At 41.8% G+C, this 9,879-nt stretch overlaps 1 pseudogene; it reads left to right on the top strand.

The window, feature by feature from the left end:
* Positions 1-7,832: 7,832 nt before the first annotated feature.
* Positions 7,833-8,591, top strand: LOC114198158 (small ribosomal subunit protein eS6 pseudogene; annotated as a pseudogene).
* Positions 8,592-9,879: the final 1,288 nt, after the last annotated feature.

Consider the following 9,879-nt stretch of genomic DNA (forward strand, 5'->3'; position numbering starts at 1 on the left):
TGTATGGTGATTAATATAACAATAAAAAATATATATATATACAAAAAAAAAGAATCCCACAAAAAAAAATGTCTATGCTACCCAAAGCAATCTATACCTTCAATGCCATCCCAATCAAAATCCCAATGATATTTTTCAAAATGCTGGAACAATCCTAAAATTTGTATGGAATCAGAAAAGACCCCGAATTGGCAAGGAAATGTTGAAAAAGAAAAGCAAAGCTGGGGGCATCACATTGCCTGATTTCAAGCTATATTACAAAGCAGCGATCACCAAGACAGCATGGTACTGGCACAAATACAGACATATAGACCAATGGAACAGAAGAGAGATCCCAGAAATGGACCCTCAATTCTATGGTCAAATAATCTTTGACAAAGCAAGAAAAAATATGCAATGGAAAAAAAGTCTCTTCAATAAATGGTGCTGGGAAAATTGGACAGCTATATACAGAAGAATGAAACTTGACCATTCTCTAACACCATACACACAGATAAACTCAAAATGGATGAAAGACCTCAATGTGAGGCAGGAATCCATCAAAATCCTAAAGAACAACATAGGCAGTAACCTCTTTGACATTGGCCACAGCAACTTCTTTCAAGATTCATCTCCAAAGGCTAGTGAAACAAAAGCACAAATGAACTTTTGGGACTTCATCAAGATAAAAAGCTTCTGCACAGCAAAGGAAACAGTCAACAAAACAAAGAGGCAACCCACAGAATGGGAGAAGATATTTGCAAATGACACTACAGATAAAGGTCTGGTATCCAAGATCTATAAAGAACTTCTCAAACTTTACACCCAAAAAACAAATAATCAAGTCAAAAAAATGGGCAGAAGATATGAACAGACACTTCTCTGAAGAATACATACAAATGGCTAACAGACACATGAAAAAATGTTCATCATCATTAGCCATTAGGGAAATTCAAATCAAAACCACATTGAGATACCACCTTACACCAGTTAGAATGGCAAAAATGGACAAGGCAAGAAACAACAAATGTTGGAGAGGTTGTGGAGAAAGGGGAACCCTCTTACACTGTTGGTGGGAATGCAAGTTGATACAGCCACTTTGGATAACAGTGTGGAGGTGCCTCAAAAAATTAAAAATAGAGCTACCCTATGACCCAGCAATTGCACTCCTGGGTATTTACCCCAAAGACACAGATATAGTGAATAGAAGGGCCATATGCACCCCAATGTTCATAGCAGCAATGTCCGCAATAGCCAAACTGGAAAGAGCCAAGATGTCCTTCAACAGATGAATGGATAAAGAAGATGGGGTCCGTATATACAATGGAATATTACTCAGCCATCAGAAAGAATGAATACCCAACTTTTGCATCAACATGGATGGGACTGGAGGAGATTATACTAAGTGAAAGAAGTCAAGCAGAGAAAGTCAATTATCATATGGTTTCACTTATCTGTGGAACATAAGGAATAGCATGGAGGACATTAGGAGAAGGAAGGGAAAAATGAAGGGGGCGGAAATCGGAGGGAGAGACGAACCATGAGAGACTATGGACTCCAAGAAACAAAATGAGGGTTTTAGAGGGGAGGGGGGTGGGGGGATGGGTTAGTTCAGTGATGGGTATTAAGGAGTGCACATACTGCATGGAGCACTGGGTGTTATATGAAAACAATGAATCGTGAATCACTACATCAAAAACTAATGGTGTATGGTGACTAACATAACATTGAAATAAAATTAAAATAAAATAAAATAATAAAAAATAAAACCTGTGGAGGGGCGCCTGGGTGGCTCAGTCATTAAGCATCTGCCTTCAGCTCAGGTCATGATCCCAGGGTCCTGGGATCAAGCCCTGCATCGGGCTCCCTGCTCAGCGGGAAGCCTGCTTCTCCCTCTCCCACTCCCCCTGCTTGTGTTCCCTCTCTCGCTGTGCTCTCTCTGTCAAATAAATAAATAAAATCTTAAAAAAAAAACCAACTGTGGACTGGCAGAGGAAAAACATAAATGGAGAGTTAACAAAAAAGAGTAAATACAAACAAAGAAGGAGAAGGGCTGAAGCGTGGCTGAGATTGGAGATGACCAGCTTCAGGATTCCAGATTAGTGTTGTGGAGGCAAGGAGATGTTTTAAATTCAATTCTAGTAACATCAGTGGTAAACAAATTAATAAAACAAAAAGCCATTAAGCTGTAGGGACAACAAATGGTCCAATCAGAAATCTCATCTCACAACATAACTGATAACAGAGGATCCAAGTGCTACATATTAGTTCTCTTTAGTTAGGTACAAAAAGGGTCATTTATTCCAAAGTCCAAGAAAAATGGAACAGAGACCAGGCAAAGCAGAATGTTCTGGTCCAACAAGTCACTCTTCATACAGGGATGGATACAATCTGGTCTATGCTAGCCTACATGCTTTCTTTCCTTCTCCATCTTTGAGTTCAGACTGGGTCTGGAGAAATATCTTACTACCTATTGAAAAGAACTGCAGTGACCTAAAAACAGCAAGAATGGGTCCCGGTAACTCGAGAGAGACAGAGTTGCCACCTCCACAGTCTCACATCTTGCCTGTGAGTCATTCATCTTCCAAACACTACCAGAAATCCCTTTGCCCCCTCCCTGTTCTTCCCTGGGGCCTCACCAAGTAGACCAGATCCGCCCATGGGTCTTGGTGAGTATGAGCCCTCTCTTTTCTTCCATTGCATGGGTTGCTGAACCAACACCTACGGGAAGGATTAAACTGAGCTTGCCAACACCCACAAACCAGCCATTGCAACATCAATCAGAGTCTCTCAGGCCCTCTGAGTGATGAGACCCACTGACCAGGGTGTTAGTGGTAGAACTGAGGAAGCACGCTGAATTAAAAGGAAGTTTTTCTCCTTTCATCCTTCCCTACCTACATCTACCACCCCAGGGCTCCCTATCCTTACTAGGAAAGTGGGGGGTAGTTAAAGAAGGATAAAGAAGTGATATTAACAACTGAAAGGGGAAATTGTATTTACCAAGTGGTGTGTTAGATGTTTCATATGTGTAATTTCATGTGATTTTCAAAATAAATAAGGTCAACATTTTCTATTTTATAGATGAAAGAATGGAGACTTAAAGAGTTCAAGTGAGGGTCTGATTTGAATGAGTGCAAGTCTTCTAATTAGGCAGTATGTGCCCTTTTAATGGCACCAGGCTGTCTGTAGGCAACATACTCGGGGTTGTTTCCTACAGTCACCATTCTTTTGAAAATCAAACAAGCAGGGCTCATTGAAAACTCATCGTCTAGCCCAGGTAACATTAGATCTATGGGAAGTCTGCTGAAGCCTTTAGCTTGAAAGCCAGAACTCATCTTCACTGCCAAAAGATGTATCTGAGAACAACAGAGAAATTAGCTTTGACTTAGCTCAGCCCAGGCTCCCAGGGCACCATGCCTGCATGCTTGAGTGTGAGTGAGCATCTAGGTGGAGCACATGACTAATGTGAGCAGAAATAGCATATTGTAAAGAGCAGCCTCATCTCTGCTTGTGTGCAAATCAGAAATGCCAGAGAATTTTTCCATAGTCTTCTATAATGTTCATTACAAAAGAGTCCCCAGATGGCAGATGGCTATTAGCTCACTGTGACCTATATAAATGTCAAACATAAAACTATTGCCCCAGCAAAAATCTCAAAATAAATAACAGGAGGGATGAGATTCTGTTGTCATCAGTATTTACAGTTTATGCATTTGGACTCCTCTGTTCTCAAGCCAGCACAAAAATGCTTTAATCCCGCTAGGGAATTCAATTAGCTGGAGCAATACAGGAAGTGGAGTCCCACAAGAATAGCTGGCACAGATGAGGAATGGGCTACCCTAAAAAGGCAAGCCAGTGGCTGGGAAGAGTACAATGGCTTTGGGGCATTGCTTAACACACATTTTAAAGGTTTACCTCTGGATCTTTATCTTCATGACCAGGCTTACTAAGACAAAAGGAAGGTTGTCTCATCCAGATTCACACCCAGATAACCCAGAGAAGGGGCATAAGGGACATGCTTTACCATTAAAGGAAGATTCCAGGTCTTGAGAAATACAGAATAAGTTATTTTTATATGGGACTTATAGGATCAACTTCTTCCTTATTTGAAATTCACAGGTTCTCTGCCTGCCAACTGCCAACCCTACAGAGAACTGCTCTCCACCATCATGTGTGTATGTGTGTGTATGTGTACACACAATTTATATAGATGTGTGCATATATATATACTTTTTTTTAACATATCAGTGTTTCTAACACAACACAATTTAAATCTGGTTCTCCAGATGAACAACTGGAAAAATTCTCAATCTGTTCAGTGAACTAAAATCAGTTTTCACTGCCTTGTTGGCTTTGTGGTATAATGATTCTGTTTGGATTTTTTTCCTGCATTTCTGATGATCTAGATGGTTCTAGAAGCTAAGCAGTTAATGTGAAAATAAAAACAAAGATAACAAAAACACTAGCCCCACAGCTTGGGCAAAGGATTCACCAGGAAGCAACTGAATAAGCAGTGTGATCTACCGATTCAAAGAGAGGGTGACCATATAATTTATTTTCCAGACTGAAACAATGCTAAGAGTGAGAGACAGTGTTATGAATAATTTTACCAAGGCAATAGCCATAAAGCAGAGGTGTCCAGGGCAAACCAAGACGTAAGGTCATCTATTCAAAGATGATTTATAAACACCACCAAAAAACTTATTTAAACAGTGCGTGTATCTGCAGAATTAAAGTGTTCCTTATAAGAAATAACCAAGACAAAAAGGCATCAGTGTATAGTAGAAAGAACTTTGTAATTTGACAGCACTTTTTTTTTAAACTGACTTTTTTTCCCCCTAACTAGCTATGTGACCTTAAGCCTCTAATTTCTCATTTGGAAAGTGGGAATAAAATACCTTGAAAAGCTGTTGTCAGAATTAAACGAGATAAAGAATGTGAAGTGTCTGGATAGAAATAGCACATAATAATTTTTATTTCTCATTCTTAGGAACATGCAGATCCTGCTTCAAATCTGTTTCATTCCATTATTCCTTGGTTTTAAATCAACAACTACTAAAAATGCCCTTGAAAACTAATTTCCAGCAGAGCTTTTTCTAACGACTGACAGCTGGCAGATTGCAGCATGGCTATCCATATATTTCTGTGAGTCCTGTTGTGAAATAGAAATCTTTGACCCAAATGTTTCTGCTTTTACTTTTAAAAACATGTGTGTTCATACAAATAACACCCCAAGCAATGGTGTCAAGCCACGGGTTAGACTGGAAGGAGAGATTTCCTTTCCTAAAGAAACCTCCCAGTTCAGGGAAAGTGTCCAGTGTGCAAATTAGGAGTCATGAGTCTCATGATGCATCTCTTAACATGGGATAGTTTCTGGCATCCCGGGACTGGGTAGTATTCCACATACATATTTTATATGTTGCAGAAAGTAAGGTTTTATAGCAAAAAAATCAATTTATATGAGTTCAATTACCTTCAAAAAAGCTCTGCAAATGGCCAAGGAATCCTAAACAGTGGATGGCCCATCTTCCGTGTCAACACAGCGCTTCCTCCAGCTCCCATTTCCCCAACTCAAGGAACTTGCTGATGGATACTTGATGTGCAAAACTCTCATAAAAGCAAAACTGCAATTGATCTGTGGGAGTCACATTCCAAACTTCTGCTCACACCGTGGAACATTCAGGGGAAATTTGGCCCCCAGAGTCTTGTTGCTCAAGTTGGGCTCACACTTGGAACACTACTCACATTCTGAAATGAGTTTTGAAGTTTAAACTCACTTATTTATTATTCAGGAAAGTGCTTATAAAACACTCGTTACAGGCCAACAGCAAGGTAAGTGCTAAGGATACCAGATAAAATGACTCAGTCTAGACATTCAAGGAGCTTAACAACTTAGGGGATAAAACAATAATTGATTACAATACACCAAGTCGTTAATTTGATGGGGTTATGAATAAACTATATTTAAGCATAGAAGAAGAAGAATCCAAACCTGGGGAAAAAGGGAAGGTTTCAAAAAGCAGGAGCATTTGAACTGGGATTTAAAGGTTGACTTTGCAAAGGTCTAGAAAGAGGAAAGAAAGATCTAAGAAAGAGGAAACAGCTCATGCAAAGGTGCCAGTCTAGAGAGAAGGTGGTAGGCTCTGGGCATGACCAGCATCACCATGGCCCAGGCAGCAAGGGATGTTTTGCAACAAGGTTGGACAACGGTTGGGGACCTGGTCAGGAGGATCTCTAGGCTTTCCAAGGCATATGTGAGTTTATCTCACAGACCCTCAGTTTTCACACCCTGCTCTGGATCTGCACTGCAACTCCGTTACCTTGACAACTGGTCTTACCTCTGACTACCTCTCTCCTTTCCTCTCTTGGTCAGGCCACCACCATCTCTCACCCAATGTTTGGGAATACCTTTCTATGTGGTCTCTCTGCTCCTGCCTTGGCTTCCCCAGAGCCTACCACCAATAGAATTGTTTGACTTTCAAAATCTAAATTATATTGTGTGGACCTTCTGCTCAAAATTTTCTGGGGGGGGGCTCCCTGCTTCACTCATATTTGATCCAAATCTCCACAGTGGCCTACCACACCTGATATGACCTAATCTGCTACCCTCCACACTTCTCTGATCTCATGCCCAACCCCATCCCCTCGCCCACCCACCTGCAGCCACACTGGTCTCGGGGCTCTGAGACCTCAGAGCTTTGGCACCCTGTTTCTTAGGCTTGGAGGGCTTTTCACCAGCACATCCAGGGCCCTCTGTGTCACCTCCCTCAGATCTCTGACCAAATATCAGTCTATTAGAGAAGCCATCCTTGGCTACCCTGTTTTATGAGATGAACCCATGCTGGGCGCCTGGGTGGCTCAGATGGTTAAGCGTCTGCCTTCAGCTCAGGTCATAACCCCAGAGTCCTGGGATCAGGTCCCGCATTGGGCTCCCTGCTCAGAGGGGATCCTGCTTCTCCCTCTGCCTCTCTCTCTCTCTCTCTCTCTCTCTCTCATGAATAAATAAATAAAACCTTTAAAAAAAAAGAGAGAGATGAACCCATGCCCAAATGAGCTTTTCCTAATCTCTTACCATGTGTAATGTTTCCTCTCACCCTCTGACATACCACATACACTTCTAATTTCTTTCTCACCTATCTCCTTATCTGGCTGCCATAGCTAGAATGTGAGCCCTATGAAGGCAGGAACTTAAGTTCCCCTTGGCTTGCTGGTTTATGCTCTGCACCTGGCAGAGAGCTGGCACATAGCTGGCGCTGAGGAAATAGGCACAGACGAATGAACGAATGAAGCCCATTAAGGGAAAAAGGAGAAGGCCAAACAGATAGGCTTTGGTGCTTTTTCTTACTTTTGCCTGTCATATTTATCAGGGTTTAATCTTAGTTTTAAATGCAGATAAGATTCCTCTGTTTAAAATACATTTTTAAGGAAACCACCATGACAACCCTGAGGAATTCAGTGTGATATGATTAGACTTGATGTTGAGAAGATCACAACGTGCAGATTACATGGAGGTCCTCTGGCTCAGAGACAGAAGGAGCTAAGAGAACCTGTGAGGCGGGGGTGAGAACAAGATGGGGAGAGATTCAGGAGGAAGAACCCTGGGGCTTGGATGTGATCAGGTGGAAGGAGGACTCTAGGAATACCTCCCAATTTCTCCTCCAACGGTCATGTGAAAACTGACAGTTTCAAAAGCAACGTGGCAAGGGGGTAGATGGGGATAGCCTGGAGCATGTTCAAGGTGAAGGCCCCAGGGGACAATGACCATCAAAGCAGTTGGACAGAGGATATAGTGCTCAAGAGAAATATAAAAGTCATCCACAGCTCTTTTTCGTGGAGCCTCGGAGGCAGTAGGCTGCTTCAGGATGAAGCTGAACATCTCTTTCCCAGCTACTGGCTGCCAGAAACTCATTGAAGTGGACAATGAACGCAAACTTCGTACCTTTTATGAGAAGCGTATGGCCACAGAAGATGCTGCTGATGCTCTGGGTGAAGAATGGAAAGGTTATGTGGTCCGAATCAGTGGTGGCAATGACAAACAAGGCTTCCCCATGAAGCAGGGTGTCTTGATCCATGGTCGTGTCTGCCTGCTGCTGAGTAAGGGGTATTCCTGCTATAGACCAAGGCGGACTGGAGAGAGAAAGTGCAAATCTTTTCGGGGTTGCATTGTGGATGCCAATCTTAGTGTTCTCAATTGGTCATTGTAAAAAAAGGGGGAGAAGGATATTCCTGGACTCACTGATACTACTGTGCCTCATCACCTGGGGCCCAAAAGAGCCAGCAGAATCCACAAACTTTTCAATCTCTCTAAAGAAGATGATGTCCGCCAGTATGTTGTGAGAAAGCCCCTAAACAAAGTAGGGAAGAAACCTAGAACCAAAGTGCCTAAGATTCAGCGTCTTGTTACTCCACGAGTCTTCCAGCACAAACGGCGGTGTATTGCTTTGAAGAAGCAGCGCACTAAGAAAAATAAGGAAGAGGCTGCAGAATATGCTAAACTTTTGGCCAAGAGAACGAAGGAGGCCAAAGAAAAACGCCATGAACAGATTGCCAAGAGATGGAGGCTGTCCTCTCTGAGAGCTTCTACCTCTAAGTCTGAGTCCAGTCAAAAATGAGATTTTTCTATGAGTGACAAATAAATACGATCAGACAAAAAAAAAAAGTCATCCACATTTAGGATGTAGATGAAAGCATGACCTTGAGTGGAATTGTTCAAGGATAGTGTGTAGGGTGAGAAGAGAGAATGAAGGACATGAGTAGACATGGAATCCCAGCCAGCACAGGACCAGAGCCTGACAGACCCCAGTTTTTAACCTGGCTCTGCAATTACAGAACTGTGCCATTTTATTCAATTTACAAAAACCTTCAGAGCTCAACTTTCTGCTGTGCTCAACAGCGCTAATAATAATATACCTCACAGAGTAGCTGTGACATTTCACTGGGAGACAAGGTACCATACTTAGAAGATAGGGAACATTTAATAAATATTGCTACAAATATTATTATTTGTTATATCAGATAAAATGTGGCCAAAGAAGTCAACACTTAATAGGAAGAACATAGTCACCAAACTTCAGGAAGAAAAGAGATTCAGGAAACGAGTGAGTGCCCAACAGTGTGCAATACTGCTCATAAAACAAGCAAAATGTTAAAAAATGCTGGTCAGTTTTGGCCACTGAGATTTTTGGTGACACCATCAAAAGCAGTACAGTGTGAGTGGGGAGCATAAAAGCCAGAGGTTTTTGAGTAGGATGAGGACAAAGGAAGTAAGACAATGAAATAGATCCAGTTTTAAATCAGGTTCAACCACGCTCTAGCTATGTGATCTTGGAGAAATTACTTAACCCCTCCGTGCCTCATTCCTCATAAAGTGGAAGTAATGACAATCAAGTGTATATGACACTCTGGCCAATGATAGGTGAGTAACTACATGTTCCCTTTTTTCCATTGTCTCTTCTCTTTTCCCTGACAGTGACAATGCACAAAGGACCCAAATATTGTGTTCACTGCTGCATGCCCTGCTACAGCACAAAGATGCACTGACAGTGTAAAAAGTAGGTACACTCGAAGGGAACATTAAGTAACTTACTTATAATTTACATGTGATATCCAGGTAATTACATAAATCATCATATCCTGTCAATGTTTTATTTTTCTCTTTCCTTAGATTGGGTTTCCTCATCCAGCAAGTGCTCTGGCATTGACTAAACGTAATTCCGCAGGGACCGGATAACACCACTCCCCAGCAAAGCTATGAGCATGCTCACAGCCTTTACTCCAATTTAACTCCTGTTGACTTCAAAGGACCCTCTTATGAGTTTGGCCAGAAACTGCTGTGTTGCCCTAATGAGGAAGTATTTATAAGGTTTCTGGGTCCTGCTATTCAATGACCGGTCTGCTATT

The sequence above is a fragment of the Eumetopias jubatus genome, unplaced genomic scaffold, assembly GCF_037043125.1.
Source record: "Eumetopias jubatus isolate StellerSeaLion01/CBP00866 unplaced genomic scaffold, mEumJub1_p1.0 scaffold_2, whole genome shotgun sequence".
Lineage (NCBI taxonomy): Eukaryota > Metazoa > Chordata > Mammalia > Carnivora > Otariidae > Eumetopias > Eumetopias jubatus.